At 43.5% G+C, this 17,014-nt stretch overlaps 2 protein-coding genes and 1 non-coding gene across 22 annotated transcripts in view; 2 read left to right on the top strand and 1 right to left on the bottom strand.

Moving 5' to 3' along the window:
- The window catches only part of DLGAP1 (DLG associated protein 1), a 1,086,743-nt gene that overhangs the window by 962,039 nt on the left and 107,690 nt on the right, over nucleotides 1-17,014 (top strand). The window lies entirely within an intron of this gene.
- Nucleotides 1-17,014, bottom strand: part of LOC108177130 (uncharacterized) — a 68,643-nt gene that overhangs the window by 23,202 nt on the left and 28,427 nt on the right. The gene's annotated exons all lie outside the window — the stretch shown is intronic.
- On the top strand, nucleotides 5,432-5,535 carry LOC127492569 (small nucleolar RNA U13). The gene has a single exon (XR_007922079.1). It is a non-coding gene; the product is annotated as a small nucleolar RNA U13 (small nucleolar RNA).

The following is a 17,014-nucleotide window of genomic DNA, read 5'->3' as shown; positions in this document are numbered from 1 at the left end:
TGATACTCCACGCACTGGGATCCTGCCACCCATGCGGGAGACCCAGATGGATTTCCTGGATCCTGACTTCAGCCTGGCCCAGCCTAGCTGTTGTGGGCATTTGAGGAATGAATCAGGAAATAGAAGAAATCTCTCTCACTGCCTCTCCCTCTCTGTGTGTCACTTTACCTTTCAAATAAATAAATCTTTAAAAAAAAAAATGGAGGTGGGGAGGAGTGATTGGCATGGTTGCCGAGTAGGTTAAGTGGCCATTTGGGATGCCAGCATCCCATGATGTAGTGCTGGTTCAAGTCTCAGATACTTCACTTCCGATCCAGCTCCTTGCTAAAGCCTCTCTGGGAAGGCAGCAGATTATGGCTGAGGGACTGTGCCCATGTGGATCACACAGACAGAGTTTGTGGCTCCTGGCTTTGGCCTGGCCCAGCCCTGGTTGTTGCAGCCATTTGGGGGATGAACCAGTGGGTAGAAGATCTGTCATACTCTCTCTTTCTCTCTCTCTTTCCTCCCTAAATCTTAAAAGGAAGGAGGACCTTTCTCTATCTGTCTCTCTTTCTCTCTCACTGTCTATAACTCTACCTGTCAAATAATAATGATAATTTTAAAAAAGAAACTTACATTAGTGTCAAAAGCGCTATACTTTAAGACATCACTTTCTGAGCCCCAAAATTGGTCACAGCTTTGGGTGTTTTTACATTTGAAACCAATGGAAGTATTGAAGGTAGATATAGCATTAGTTTTTGAGTTCTTATAGACTCATCATCAAATATGGTTGGAAAAATGAGATTAAAGGAAATGGCATTTATTATTCAGCCATTGCAACCTAAGTAGTAACTGCTTTGGTACCAGAAACTCATGTGACCATTTTAGGATCTGGCTGGACTTAATGCTGTAATCAGACTCATTCACCCTTGTTTTCCTGATAATATTAAGAATATTATCGATATAAAGTAGAATGATAGTGAATATTTTACTGATGTTAAAAGCAGCAAAAGTGTAATGCTTCAAGAATTTGGTATTAAAATTTTAAGACTTGTTAAAAAAAATCTTAAGACTAACTGAAGGCCGGCACCGTGGCTCAATAGGCTAATCCTCCGCCTGCAGTGCTGGCACACCAGGTTCTAGTCCCAGTCGGGGCGCCAGATTCTGTCCCGGTTGCCCCTCTTCCAGGCCAGCTCTCTACTGCGCCAGGGAGTGCAGTGGAGGATGGCCCAAGTGCTTGGGCCCTGCACCCCATGGGAGACCAGGAGAAGTACCTGGCTCCTGCCTTCGGATCAGCGCGGTGCGCCGGCTGCAGCGGCCATTGGAGGGTGAACCAATGGCAAAGGAAAACCTTTCTCTCTGTCTCTCTTTCTCACTGTCCACTCTGCCTATCAAAAAAAAAAAAAAAAAAAAAAAAAAGACTAACTGAATAGTCACTGTGATATTTAAAAAGTATAAAAGCATTTCATTAATATGATGACATTCAAAGCAATAAACACACCTTGCTGTGACCAAAGGAAGAAAAGGAAAGTATAAAATCACAAATGAAAGAAAAAGAAAAAAAAAAAACCTGCCTAGCAGAAAAGCAAACAAAAACCTACAATTTGAAAGTGAATATCAGATTTATAAATTAAAAATATTTAAAGTGGGGTGGACGCAGCCGTTACGACAGTGTATGCAATGCCCACATCCCATATCAGGATGCCTGGTTTGAGTCCCAGCTCCCCCATTTCCAAACCAGCACACCCTGGGAGGCAGGGGTTGATAGCCCAAGTAGTTGGGTCCCTTCCACCCAACTTACTGGATCCTCCCAGCTTTCACTGAAGACATTTAGAGAGTGAACCAGCAGATGGAAGTGCTCTCTCTCTCTCTCTGTCTTCCCCCTTTTCTCCCCCCCCTTCTCAAATAATAATTTCGAAAATATTTATTTAATTTTTTTGACAGTTGAGAGACAGCCAGAGACATCTCCCATCTGCTGATTCATTCTCCAAATTCATGTAGTAGGGGCTGGCACCATGGCTCACTTGGTTAATCCTCCACCTGTGGCGCCGGCAACCCATATGGGCACTGGGTTCTAGTCCTAGCTGCTCCTCTTCCAGTCCAGCTCTCTGCTGTGGCCCAGGAGGGCAGTGAAGGATGGCCCGAGTGCTTGGGCCCTGCACCCACATGGGAGACCAGAAAGAAGCACCTGGCTCCTGGCTTTGGATCAGCGCAGCAATGGCCATAGCAGCCATTTGGGGAGTGAACCAACGGAAGAAAGATCTTTCTTTCTGTCTCTCTCTCTCTCTTCACTGTCTATAACTCTACCTGTCAAATAAATAAATAAATAAATAATTCATGTAGTAGTCAGGGTTGGGCCAGGCCAAATCCAGAAACCTGAAACTCTATCCAGGTTTCCTAGATGGGCAGCAGGGACCAACTAGTTGAGCCTTCACCTGCTGTCTTCTAGGGTAGAAGGCAGGAAGCTGGAATCAGAAGCTGATCTGGGACTTGAACCAAGGCACTTTGATAGCCAGGACTCAAACCCAAGCACTTCAATATGGGATGCATACATGCAAAACAACATCTCTACCAATTCACCAATGCCCACCCCTAAATAAAAACAACTTTTAAATACACATGCAAATTTTTATAAGTTTTTTTTTTTTTTTTTTTTGAAAGGCAGAGTTACAGAGAGGCAGAGGCAGAGAGAGGTCTTCCATCCCCTGGTTCACTTCCCAGATGGCCGCAATGGCCAGAACTTTGCTGATCCAAAGGCAGGAGCCAGGAGCTTCTTCCAGGCCTCCCACGTGGGTGCAGGGGCCCAAGGACTTGGGCCATCCTCCATTGCTTTCCCAGGCCATAGCAGAGAGCTGGATCGGAAGTGGAGCAGCCGGGTCTCAAACCAGCGCCCATATGGGATGCCGGCCCTGCAGGCAGCAGCTCTACTTGCTATGCCACAGCGCTGGCCCCAAATTTTTAAAATAATAACCAAAACAATAGATCCATTTTATGAAGCTCCAATTTTTTTCTTGTGAAAAGATCAATCAACTTAGAAAGACATGTGAACTTGTTTAAAATATGTAAAAGTATGATTGAAAAAAAATTGTATTGAGCCAGGCTCTGTAGAATCTGATTCAGAGATACTTTGGAATTTCATTCTGATTTCCTGGGAGACAGAAGTCTGCAGTGAGGGTAGGAGTAGGAGATGTGAGAAGCCACCTCTGGAGGGACAATGTGGGTAATCCAGGAAGTGCCCACAAAAGTAGTGCTAGCAGACCTGAAGGGTGTATAGGCACTGGCCAGGTAAGAACGGATGGTGGAGAGTACAGGCAGAGGGAACTGCACGTGTCAGGTCAGGAGAGCAGAAAATACAGCAGTCCCCTCTTGCCTGTGGTTTTGCTTTTTACTGTTTCATTTACCCATAGTCAACCATAGTTGGAAAATATTAAATGGGAAATTCCAGAAATAAACAATTTATAAGTTTTAACTTGCACACTGTTCTTAATATTATGATGAAATCTAGTGCTGATCTGCTCAGCCTTGCCTGGGATGTGAGTTATCTCTTTGTCCACTGTATTCACACTATATATGCTACCTTAGCCAGTTAGGCACTTGATAGCCATCTAGGTTATCAGACCAACTGCCACAGTATCGTTCCACTTGTATTCAAGTAACCCTCATTTTAGTTAGGAATAGCCTCAAAGTGCAAAAGTAGTGTTGTAAAGGACAACGGGGCATAAAATATGAAAGGACATAGTGGTTAAGATGCCTGCGATCCATATCAAAGTACCTGAGTTCAATAACACCCAGCTCCTCCTCCTGATTCCAGCTTTCTGCTAATGAAGATCCCGGGAGGAAACAGGGATGGTTCAAGTAATTGGGTTCAGTCTACCCATGTGAGTGACGTGCGTTGAGCTCCTGGATCCCAGCTTCAACCTGGCTCAGTCCAATAATCATAGACATTTAGTGAGTGAACCAGCAGATGAGAGCTCACTCTCTCTCTCTCATTCCCTCTCCCCCTTTTTCTCTCTGACTTGAAAATATAGTGTAAATCTAGTGCCATGTGGCAATGTGCAAGGCGTATAGGGAACAACCTGGTATACATAAGGGTTGATACTATCTGCAGTTTCAGGCATCCTTTGAGGATCTTGGAGCAAATCACCTGTGGGTAAGGAGGGACAACTCTATATACTCTATTTCAGAAAGCAGCAAAAGACATATGGAAGAGACTAGGAAGACTTGGACGGTAAAGGACTATGATGTAAAGTTCCCAACAAGAAATTTGGACTTCGTTCTTCAGCAGTTTAGAAGTTGTTAAACCCATTAATGAAATGTTATTTCTCTTCAAAATATAACTCAAAGAGTAGCACAGGAAATGAATTCAATGGTGTTCGAATTACAGGCAAAAAAAATGCAGTGATGTTAAGGAAGGCTGATCAAGACCAAAGCAATCTACGGGGCAAAGAAGAATGAACACATAGAATCAATAACGATTTTTTTTAAAGACTTATTTATTTGTTTGAAAGGCAGAACAACAGAGAGAAAGGGAAGGAGAGAGAGAGAGAGAGACAGAGAGAGAGAGAGAAATGTTCCATTCACCTGTTCACTCCTCAAAAAGCCAAAACAGGCACATCTGGGACAGGCTGAAGTCAGGTTCCAGGAACTCCTTCCTGGTCTCCTATGCCACAACACCAGCTCCTCAATGACTATTTAAATATAGATATGAGAGAGGCCAATGTGCGCTTACAAAATGGGTATTGCCCATTTCTTTATTTTTGAAGGCTAGAATTCAACATAAGAGGGTTATATGAAGAAGGAAAAGTTGGGTCAAACATAAGAAGTTGTTGCCAAACAACCGATTGCAAATTGATGGTGGCCAACTGCTGGAGGGGTTCCTGTTAAGATCCATCCCTAGCAGCATCTCTGGTCATAGCGAAGTGAGTCTCAGCCAGGCATCTGCCCTCTGCACCACAGGCCACCACACCACCGCATCAGGCATGAATGAATGGGTTGGCTGGCATCAGTCAGAGTGGCCTCTGAAGAAGGCCAAGAAGGTGTATTCCTATTCATTGATAAGAATGGGACAGCTGACTCTTCAGTAGTTTCTATGTGAAACTTGCTGTGGCCGGCAAGATAAAATGTTTAGACATTTCAATGTATTCAAAGACTTCTGTAGGGATTTCTGAGATTACTATACACGGTTCCCTACTTCATTCCAAACCTTGCTGTAATGGAGATCAGGAAAAAGATCTCTTCTAATGCTATTCAATATGTCTCATATCAGATAATAACATTAGAAAGTTGTTCTCTTTAAAAAATATTGTTAAATTGAAATAGCAGGTGGACATTTAATATCTCATAAAGAGTAGAATTATTTTGTCCACTCCCAGATAATTACATCTGTACAAATACAGGACAGAGAGACCCTGAGTGTTCCAGAGACCAGGATCGTGGAAGGACATGGTCGCTGACCCTTCTGTCATTCACAAGCATGGTGTCTGGGTTTTTATGCTATTAGGTGAGATGCACCTCCTTCAAATCTTGGTATGATGGCAGCGCTTCACCCATCTGATGTGAAAAAGCGGTATCCTTCCCATTACCTCATCTGCAGCCAATGATAGCAGCATGATTTGAGTTAATACGCCATAAAAAATTTTATATAAAACGTTAATGGATGGCTGACTTAGAAGGATACAAAATAAGAGAAGTTGTGTAGAAATTTAGGAAATATTTTCTATATAATTTACATACATCTGAATCTTATTCCTGTTATATCAAGGCATTACAAATACACAAGAAGTTGAAAACTTGAGGAAGAGAAGCAAAAGCAATGTAATTAGCCAGTGACAAGTCAAATCAAGAGTAAAAGTACAAAAATGTCTTTTTAAACAAAAGAAAAGGAGCTCAAAATATTCAACTATGGGAAAGGATCTCATTTGCCTAGCTGTGAGCGTTATTTTTGTTATTTTTGTAGAGTAGATTATAAAAAAATTGAAAACTTTTAAATAATTTGTTTTCTTCATATATACAAAAAAATAAAGTTTATGGTAGATGGGATGTCCAGATATTTGTTGGTTTAAAAAATGTCTCCATAATACCTATCTAGCCACATTCCTATATTTCTTCTGCATCCCTCCAGATATTTTTATGTACATATCAAAATAAAATTATAATATACATAATGTATAGAAATATAAAATCATTCTAATGTTTTCTTTAATTTGCTCCTCTCAATTGACATCAGATCTTTAAAATATGTCAATATTAATATACAGAGAGTTACTTCCTTTTTAATGTTGGCACAACATTCTGTTTTTATGGAGGGCCAAAGTCTATTTAACCATTCCTTTATTTATGCAAATTTGAGTCATACTCAAGATTTTACAAACTTAAATTTTTACTATGGATTCACTCACTAATAGACTTAAGAGGATCCCTTAAACCATCTGCAATCATAATCAGAATTTATGCTTGTGTGCACATGTGAGTTATCTCTGGAGAAGAGTGTCTATAGTTTTCCACAGATTTACCTAAGAAGTCAGTGACCCAAAATGTGTAAAATTTCTTCGAATTTCAATTTCAATGAAGTTTTTTTTAATTAATTAATTTATTTGAAAGGCAGAGTTACAGAGAAGCAGAGGCAGAGGCAGAGAAAGACAAAGAGATTGATCTTCCATCCGCTGATTCACTCTCCAGATGGTGGCAATGGGTGGAGCTGGGCCGATCCAAAACCAGAGCCAGGAGCTTCTTCTGGATTTCCCATGAGGGTGCAGGGACCCAAGCACTTGGGCCATCTTATACTGCTTTCCCAGGCCATAGCAGAGAGCTGGATCAGAAGTAGAGCAGCCGGGTCTCAAACCAGCACTCATATGGGATGCCAGCACTGCAGGCAGAGGCTTTACCCGCAATGCCACAGCGCTGGCCCCTCAATGAGGTTTTAGAAAAGAGGACAGAATAGTGCTTCTCACCTTTTTAAAATTCTGAGCTACATTTTGATGTTTGACGCATACATACATCTAAATACTCCTGGCAGAAATCACTATCTTCTTTTCTGAAATTCTGATACAGTCCCCTAAGGGAAGGTTAATCTGGAACTACTGGGACTGAAGTTTCTCTGAAATAAAAGGGTTTATTGAGCCATCACAGCTGCTATTCGGGAGAAAGATCAGGTCCTGGGACACGTTCTACAGCTCCCAGCAGCAAGGCTACAAAGAGGTGGGAGATACATTTGTTGGACCTACGGAGGAGCCAAGAGCATTTTTGACAATGAAAATTTGGGGAAGGAAAGCAAAAGCTGTTTATGTTGAACTCACATTGGTTATAGATATGAGGGATGGGATACTGAGATGTAGGGACAGCTTTGGGATAGGAAAGTCTGTAAGGGGAAGAAGTTGTTTCTCGATTGGTTGAAGTTAATAGTCCAAAAAGTGTATACATAAACAGGAGGCCCTGGAGCCCAGGGGCATGGCCATCAGGGGTTTCAAGTCAAATTTTAAAATGGATTCAGAAATGTGGAATAGTGTTTGTTGGTTAGGGGCCTTAGCTGTTAACTGATGGGCCTCTCTTATGTCTTCCCACTCCAGCCCTTGTAATTAGATTTAGGACACTTACTTTGCTAAATGTAAAATTGTGCTCTGAGAGGCTTTCATTTGTAGTAATATGGCAGGCTGTATCATTCAGACAAACCTCCCACTGGGTTTAGGGCAAGAAGGAATAAATCACACACACACACACAGGCCCTGACTTACAATGATTGACTTAAGGATTTTTCAACTTTACAATGGTGCAAAAGCAATATACATTAAGTAGAAAGCATACTTCAGATTTGGAGCGTTCATCTTCTCCTGAGCTAGCCATTCGCAGTGCATGATGACTTTCTCACAATGCCAGGTAGCAACAGGGCATCGCAGTTCCAACTCAGCCCCACGAGCACAGGGTCAACAGCTGGGATTCTGCAGTCTGTGGTGTGGCGAAGCTGGGGTGCTCCATAGACTGGGTGTCTTGAGTACGTTTTTGACTTACAGATGTTTTCAGTTTACCATGGGTTTATAGGATTTAATGCCATCATAAACTAAGGGGCATCTGCTCGTACACTCATTTCTTCAAAACATCAAATATCCGATGAGTCTGCTAAAGAGTAATTAGAAAGCAGGACCTTGGAGAAGTAACCAAAACAATGAAGGTGCTCCTGCCCTGAGAGCATTGGCAATGCAGGCTGATCATAAGCTTGGGGTCTGATGGTCTCGTAGCAAAGGAAGAAGCCAACACATTACAGCCCAAAGCCTGCCCAGGGAAAACCTAATGGGAAAATCCTGTTCATAAAACTAGAGCCTGAAAACGATTATTCCCTAAAGGAAAGGATGAACCAGAAAGTAGCCATTCCCATATGATTCACTTATCACCCTCAACTAGAAAATAAACAAAAACCTGTCATACTACTAAGGTGAAAGATTATCCATCCATTCATGAGAAGTTATAACCATTCACAAATGTTATTTATATATCTTTGGCCCAAATTTGCATTACCTGAGTGGTTCAAAGGACCTCAGACTATGAATGATATATTTTTTTAAGATTTATTTATTTTATTTGAAAGTCAGAGTTGGAGAGAGGGAGATGCAGAGAGAGAGAGAAAGAGAGAAGGGAAGAGAGACAGGTCTTCCGTCCACTGGTACACTCCCCAAACGGCCACAATGGCCAGGGCTGGACCAGGCTGAACCCTGGAGCCAGGAGCTTCTTCTGGGTTCCCACATGGGTATAGGGGTCCAAGCACTTCAGCCATCTTTCACTGCTTTCCTAAGTTCATTAACAGAGAGCTGAATTGGAAGTCAAACAGCCGGGCCTCAAACCAGTGCCCATATGGGATGCTGGCCCTGCAGGTGGCAGTTTTACTTGCTATGTCACAGCAACGGCCCCTAAATGAGTATTTTTCTAATCCACAAATCACTTTCCAAAATAAGATCCCAAGGAAAGCGATCCACTCACTGTCAGAAGTAATCAATTATACTGTGAAACACAGCACCATGAGTGAGAAAAGATCCACCATGGATTACAATGTTACATTATTAGAATTGCTGTAATACGAATAGGCATGTTATGCATAAATAAATAAAAGACAAACTTTAGAAGATGTGCAGGGAACAAGAAACTAGTAGTTGAATGACTATTTTTTTAAAGAAACAAAATTCTAGAAATTAGAAACATTGAAATAAAAAACTCCACAGAATTAGCAACAAGTAGAGCTGTAGAGAAATGAACAGCTGAAGGACAGGCAGAAATGATTATAGGAATTTCAACAAAGGTGACAAAGATATAAAAACATCAAAGACATGCTAACTTACATGAATAGTAGAATAAAAAAATAAAGTGTATGCTTAATCAGAGTGCCTAAAAGAGAATATAGAGAAAATGAGACAGAGGTGATTAAAAAAATAAACAATCCATATTGAGGAAGTTCAACAAATCCCAAGGAGAAAGAACAGAAGTAGTCAATGTCAGATTGGACAAGTCATAGTGATCTTCAAAGGAGCTGGAGGTAAAGGGATAGGTTAACTTCAGTGAACTCGAAGACTGACAGCAGTGAAAGTCAGAGACCGTGCCTTTAATGTCCTACATGAAAATAACTGTCAATCTGCAAGGTCTTATGCATGAAGGCAAAGTAAAGACACCTATAAACAAAGACGGTGGACCACCCCTGGAGAGACTTGCAAACGATGTATTTTAGGTAAAAGGAAAGTGAACTCTGATGGAGGATCTGACGTGCAGGAAGAATGAAGAGTAATGGATAGTGATAGCTGGGCATTGCTAGTGTAAAACAATCATATCAAAGTCCGCTTATTTAAAAACACATCAATGGGGGCTGGCGCTGTGGTGCAGTGAGTTAACACCCTGGCCTGAAGCGACAACATCCCATATGGGCGCTGGTCCAACTGCTCCACTTCCAATCCAGCTCTCTGCTATGGCCTGGGAAAGCAGTAGAAGATGGCCCAGGTGTTTGGGCACCTGCACCCAGGTGGGAGACCCAGAAGAAGCTCCTAGCTCCTGGCTTTGGATCGGCACAGCTCCAGCCATTTCGGCCAGTTGGGGAGTGAACCAGCGGATGGAAGACCTCTCTCTCTCTCTCTCTCTCTCTCTGCCTCTCTATGTTACTCTCTCTCTTACTCTGACTTTCAGATAAATAAATAAATCTTTAAAAATAAATAAATAAATAAAAACACCTCAGAACTAAGAAATATGTTACAGAAGCAGCATAAATCAGAAGAATAAATTGAGTTATAGTGTTTTAAGTGCCATATATTTTCTAAGAAGAGGTTAAGGGTATTGATTAACTCTAGAAATCAATAAAGTAAACATGTGAGCTTTGATTTTTAGACTAGCCAGTAAAATGAAAGAAAAAGAATGAAACACTTCTACATTCACAGAAGGATTCTTATGCTTAAGGGAAATAAGACATAATCATATGAAATACACAGTTTTAAAATAACTAAGCAGGGGGCCAGCATTAAGGCACAGCAGGTTAAGCTGCTGTATCCTATATGAGTGCCAGTTCAAGTCCATCATTCACTGCCACCATCACCAGGAAGCTGGATCAGAAGCAAACTAGCCAGGACTTGAACCAGCACGTGATATGGGATACCAGTAGTGCAAGCAGTGGTTTAACCCACTGCACCACCATGCCAGCCCTTAGTTTAAAGATTTTAATTGGTTTTCTTTTCCAAATTATTTATTTATTTATTTTTAAAGATTTATATATTTTACTTGAAAGCCACAGTTACACAGAGAGAGGAGAGGCAGAGAGAGAGAGAGGTCCTCCATCTGCTGGTTCACTCCCCAGTGAATGGAACTCCCAACAGCCAGAGCTGCGCTGATCCAAAGCCAGGAGCCAGGAGCTTCTTCCAGGTCTCCCACGTGGGTGCAGGAGCCCAATGACTTGAGCCATCTTCTACTGCTTTCCCAGGCCATAGCAGAGAGCTGGATGGGAAGTGGAGCAGCCGGGTCTCGAACTGGTGCCCATATGGGATGCTGGCACTGCAGGCGGTGGCTTTGCCCACTACTCAAATTATTTATCTTTTTTGAAAGGCAGAGAGAGTTACAGAGAGAGAGGGAGAGACAGAGAGAGAATCTTTCATCTGCTGGTTCATTCCTCAGATGGTCCATAATGGCCAGAGCTGAGCCAGGAGCCAGGAGCTTCTTCCAGGTCTCCCTACAACGCCAGCCCCTGTTTTTCAATTCTTAAATCAGGCAACACTTCATTCCATAAAGTAGGATTAAGTGAGCCGGGCCAGCACTGTGGCGCAGCAAGTAAAGCCTCCCCCTGCCATGCTGTTGCTCCCCAGACCCAGTGGCTCCAATTCCAATTCAGCTGTCTGCTAATGTGCCTATTTTCCTTGTAAGACAAGACTGGAAGCCAGAACAGTCAAAAAGTAAATGATTGGTGCGCTTGTGTGTGTGTGTGTCTGTGTGTGTGTGTCTGTGTGTGTGGCGGTGGTGCATTGTGTTAAACAACTACTTGAGACCCACACCCTGAATTAGAATGCTGGTTCAAACCCCAGGTCCTTCACTTCCAATCCAGTTCCCTGCTAACACACCTGGGAGGCAGCAAATGGTGGTCCAAGTGCCACCCACATAGGAGAGCTGGATGAAGATCCTGGCTCCTGGCTTCAGCCTGGCCCAGGCTTGGGTATATTATAGCCATTTGGGGAAGCAAACAAGCAGATGGAAGCTCACTCTCTCACTCTCTCTCTCTCTCTTTCTGCCTTTCTTTATCACTCTGCCTTTCAAGTAAGTAAATAGATAAATCTTTTTTTAAAATGAAAAGGAAGAAACTGATTGGTTGACATGAGGTGACTTTAGGTTACCTTTTTTGAGTAGAACAGATTAGATTAGAGCAGAGGAAGTTTCATGCCATGCCAACTGAAAATGGCCTGCCTGTGAAATTCGGCTGTTATCTCCAATCCTGATTTCTGGAATGGACAGATGAACAGTTAAGTTTCATCTTGGTGATGGGCAACTTCAGCATGACTGTCTCCATTTATAGTGTTAGCCTCTTAGTTAATCCAGAACAGTGACCTCTTGTAATTTTAATTTGACAAAGCCAAATATGAAGGGGTCTTTAAAAAATTCATGAAACTGCACATTATGAAAAAATACATGAATTTCCAAAAATGTTTGCACCACAATAAACTTGCCAATTTTTAAGAAACCTTTTATTAAATCAATACAAATTTCTTAAGTACAACTTTAGAAATATAGTGATTCTTCCCCCTCATACCCACCCTCCCTCCCCCACTCCCATCCCACATCCTCCTGCTTCTCCCATCCCATTCTTCATTAAGATTCATTTTTAATTAACTTTATATACAGAAGACCTACTCTATAATAAGTAAAAACTTCAACAATTTGCACCCACACACACAAAGTATAAAAAACTGAGAACGGCTGGTGCCGCGGCTCACTAGGCTAATCCTCCGCCTTGCGGCGCCGGCATAAGAGGTTCTAGTCCCGGTCGGGGCGCCGGATTCTGTCCCAGTTGCCCCTCTTCCAGGACAGCTCTCTGCTGTGGCCAGGGATTGCAGTGGATGATGGCCCAAGTGCTTGGGCCTTGTACCCCATGGGAGACCAGAAGAAGCACCTGGCTCCTGGCTTCAGATCGGCGCGGTGCGCCGGCTGCAGCGGCCATTGGAGGGTGAACCAATGGCAAAGGAAGACCTTTTTGTCTCTCTCTCTCTCACTGTCCACTCTGCCTGTCAAAAAAAAAAAAAAAAAAAAAAAAAACCAAGAAACAAAAAAAAAAAACTGAGAACAAGTTTTACAGTTAACTTTCATAGTACAACTCAATAAGGACAGAGATGCTGCATGGGGAGTAAATGCATAGTGACAATTAACACTCTTAAGAATGACGTCAGTGATCACCGAGGCTGTTTATATGAGCTGCCAAGGTTATGGAAGCCTTTGAGTCAGTGATCTCTGTCAGTGTTTAGACAGGGCCATAAGCAGAGTGGAAGTTCTCTCCTTCCTTCAGAGAAAAGTACCTCCTTCTTTGATGGCCCCTATTTCCACTGGGATCTCATTTACAGAGATCCTTCATATATTATTAAGCTGTGTTGTTTAGGAATGCATGCAGAAATGCCAAAAACTTGTTTTAAAAAAAAAATACTTATTTATTTGAAAGGCAGAGTTACAGAGAGAGAGAGAGGGATCTTCCATCTGCTGGTTCACTCCCCAAATGGCCACAAAATCCAGAGGTGGGCTGATCCGAATCCAGGAGCCAGAAGCTTCTTCCAGGTCTCACACATGGGTGCAGAGACCACAGTACCTGGGCCATCCTCTGCTGCTTTCTCAGGCACACCAGCAGAGAGCTGGATCAAAAGTGGAGCAGCCAGGACTCAAACGGGCTCCTATATGGAATTCCGGTATCACAGGCGGCAGCTTTACCCATTATGCCACAGTGCCAGCCCCAGTAAAAACTATTTTTAAAATGGCAAGGAAATATAATGACAAACATCAAGAGAGTGGTTCTTCTGGGGCTGGAGAGAGAATTATTATGGTCCATAAAATGTAGTGGGGATATGGCCTGGGGGGCTTCTGGTGTGCTGATGGCTACAGGATATTAATTTGTAATCATTCTTTAAGAATATTTCAGAAAGAGAGAGAAGAAACTCTGTCTTTACTTTCTGTTGCTATCACAGAATATTTGAGACTGCATAGTTTATGAAGGGAAGAAGTTTACTTAGCTCATGGATCCACAGATGCAAAAAGTCTTTTGGCTACATCTGATGAGGGCCTTATGCTGCATCATAGCATGGCAAAAATGTAGAAGGGAAAGCAGGTGTGTGTGGAAGAGAGAAAATAGGAGGGGCAGCCTTGCTTTGTAACCACTTGCCCTCAAGTTAACTAATCTCTCTCAGTGACCTAATCATTCCTACCACCTCCCAACAACATTGCATTGGGTTGAGAAATTTTAGCATGAGTTGAGGAGAGGACAAACCAAATCATAGCAAATGCCCACAACAAAATATTAATTTAATAAAACCATTTCAAGTTACAAAATCTTTTTTTTTATTTTATCCGATGGCAGGAGCCAGGTACTTCTCCTGGTCTCCCATGGGGTGCAGGGCCCAAGCACTTGGGTCATCCTCCACTGCACTCCCTGGCCACAGCAGAGAGCTGGCCTGGAAGAGGGGCACCGGGACAGAATCCAGCGCCCCGACCGGGACTAGAACCCGGTGTGCCGGTGCCGCAAGGCGGAGGATTAGCCTAGTAAGCCACGGCGCCGGCCACACGTTACAAAATCTATACCCTCTCCATGTTCTTCTTCTTCAAGACTCTGATGTGCTCACCTATTGGAGAATCAACGGGCTAACGTTAAGGATGGTAGCATAAGGTAGAATAAATGCAGAGATAGGACAATGTGACTGATACGTTACAGCAGTCCTCTCTACCCCATGAATCTGCACTACAGGGTGAAAATGCAAACAAAACTGACAAAACACTGGACTGAAAACCTGCTTGCTTCATTTGCATGCTTGAGACCTGGTCAGGGTCTTCCTTGAGCTTTGAAGCCTTATACCATGTTCAGTCCATTCTTCTCAAGAGTGTATTTAAGTAATCACACACCAGAAGCAATCTATGGAAAATTACCAGTACTAATAAAATAGTAGGGTTACGTTATATGAGACCATTCCATTCTGTCATAATTAAATTTTTCATGGCTGTATTGAGATAGAATTCACATACCATGAAGTTCATTCATTCAAGGTGTACAAGTCACTGTTTTGTAGTGTGTCCACAGGGTTACACAGCCATCACCGCAACTTTAGCAGTCACTCTCCACCTTCTGTCTCCAAAGCGAGGTGACCACAAATTTATGTTTCATCCCTCAGAAATAAAATTTATGCTTTTGCTTTAACTGCCTGAAAACATTCTCTATGGTGAATGTTTTAAATTGCCCCAAATCTTACCTTTTGGGAGGTAACTGACAAATTTAGCCTATGATTATTTTCTGTTTGAGGCACCGAGTGCACAATAGAAATCTGAAGAACCTTCCCAGTATGAAGCAGCGTGTGCGTCACCTGAAACAATCACACACACACACACACACCCCCTCTAACAGAGTGTGATGACAGAAAAATACAAAACCAACTGCATGTAGGTTTGGCCCCAAGATGAATAAGTCTGATGTGTCCATTCCTTATATAATCATCTAAACAGTAGTAGAATTTGGCAGTCATAAAAATCATTAAGGGTGCAGGCATTTTGTCTAGCGGCTCAGATGCCAGTTAAGATGCCCATATCCCAAATCAGACTGCCTGTGTTTGAAACCCAGCTCCCAACCCCAGCTTCTGTTAATGCACACCCACGCTCTAGTAGACAGCAGGTACAAATACAAGCGGTGGGCCCCTGCCACCCAGACGAGAGACCTGGATTGAGTTAAGTCTGCTAGCAACACTAGCATCTCACTCCACGCACCAGTTAAAGTCCTGGCTGCTCTGTTTCTGATCCAGCTTCCTACTAATACACCTGGGAAGGCAACAGATGATGGCCCAAGTACCTGGGCCCCTGCCACCCATGTAGGAAACAAATTCCTGGCTCCTGACTTCAGCCTGGGCCGGACTTGGATGCTGTGAGTATTTGGAGAATGAACCAACAGATGAGAGGAAGCTCTTTCTCCATCTCTCTGTCTCTGTCTGTCTCCCTTCTCTCACCTCTCTGCCTTTCAAAAAATCTTAATTTTTAAAAAATGTACACAAAAAGAATTATTAGATATGTAATACCTAGGGCTGGGTTTCTTTGAAGGGGTGAGAACCATGCTTGGGAGAGCAGGAGGCCACCACCTCCTAACAGAAGTGAGGGGTAGAGAGCACCACAGGGGGCTTTGCAGAGGAAGGGCTGGGGCATGCAGCAGGCAGTGCCAGTGCTGGAGGCTGGGGTTCCCAGTCTGGCGCCCTCTGTGTGAGGTGGAAAGACTTTGATTCTGGGAGCACCTGTGGCAGTCCATTATTTGGGGGCTTTAGGGCAGGCAGTGAAGCACCTGGGTGAGTCTCTCTGGTCTGCTTCTTGGAATTTAGAAAACTGTGCTCCCCGAGGTACCCTTGAGTCCACATGGCCTGAGATGTAATATAGCCATCCTAAGTTAAACAAGCAAAGGAGTAAATCTGAGTCATAAAGGGGGCCAAACAATCTTTCACCTGTTAGTGCCCTGTGGTGTGGGGAGCAACTCGGACTAGACTAAGTTACTGGAATTAAGACTTATTCTATGCATCTGCTCTCCCACAATATGGCACTGGGAGAGGAGTAAAAACAGCTTCTGCACAGCTGCCTCTCACCAACTTGACAAGCTGCAGGAGCTGCTCCTGATTGGAGGAGAGCAGCGTGCTCGGCGTGTGGGTAGCAGAGTTGGGATTGGTGGAAGAGGACTATAAAGGAGGAGAGAGACAACATGCACCAGGAACATCTAAGGGGAACATCTGAGGAACACCTGTGCAGCCCCCGAGAGAGCCGGCCGGCGGTGTGCCACTCCCCCCGCGGAAGTGGGGAAAGTGGCAGGGGGAACCGCCCTTCCATGGAGGTGGAAGGATCGGTAGCCAACCCAGGAAGAACCAGCAGCAAACCCGGGGAGGGCCGAGCAGACAAAAGAACAGCGCAGGGTCCTGTGTCGTTCCTCCACGAAGAGGGGGAGCGACACTGTGGTTTTTTTTTTTTTTTTCAAGATTTTATTTATTTGATAGGTAGAGTTATAGACAGTGAGAGGGAGAGACAGAGAGAAAGGTCTTCCGTCCATTGGTTTACTCCCCAAATGGCCGCAATGGCCAGAGCTATGCCAATCTGAAGCCAGGAGCCAGGTGCTTCCTCCGGGTCTTCCCATGTGGGTGTAGGGGCCCAAAGACTTGGGCCATCTTCTGCTTTCCCAGGCCACAGCAGAGAGCTGGATCAGAGGAGGAACAGCCGGGACTAGAACCAGTGCCCACATGGGATGCTGGCGCCACAGGCAGAGGATTAACCTGTGCCATGGAGCTGACCCTGTCCTATGTTCTTGATCATTTCTTTTGGGTAC

Source organism: Oryctolagus cuniculus, chromosome 10 (assembly GCF_051225735.1).
Source record: "Oryctolagus cuniculus isolate XC-2025 breed Fujian yellow rabbit chromosome 10, ASM5122573v1, whole genome shotgun sequence".
NCBI lineage: Eukaryota > Metazoa > Chordata > Mammalia > Lagomorpha > Leporidae > Oryctolagus > Oryctolagus cuniculus.
The sequence above is the reverse complement of the archived record's forward strand: the minus strand, read 5'-3'. Positions and strand labels throughout refer to the sequence as shown.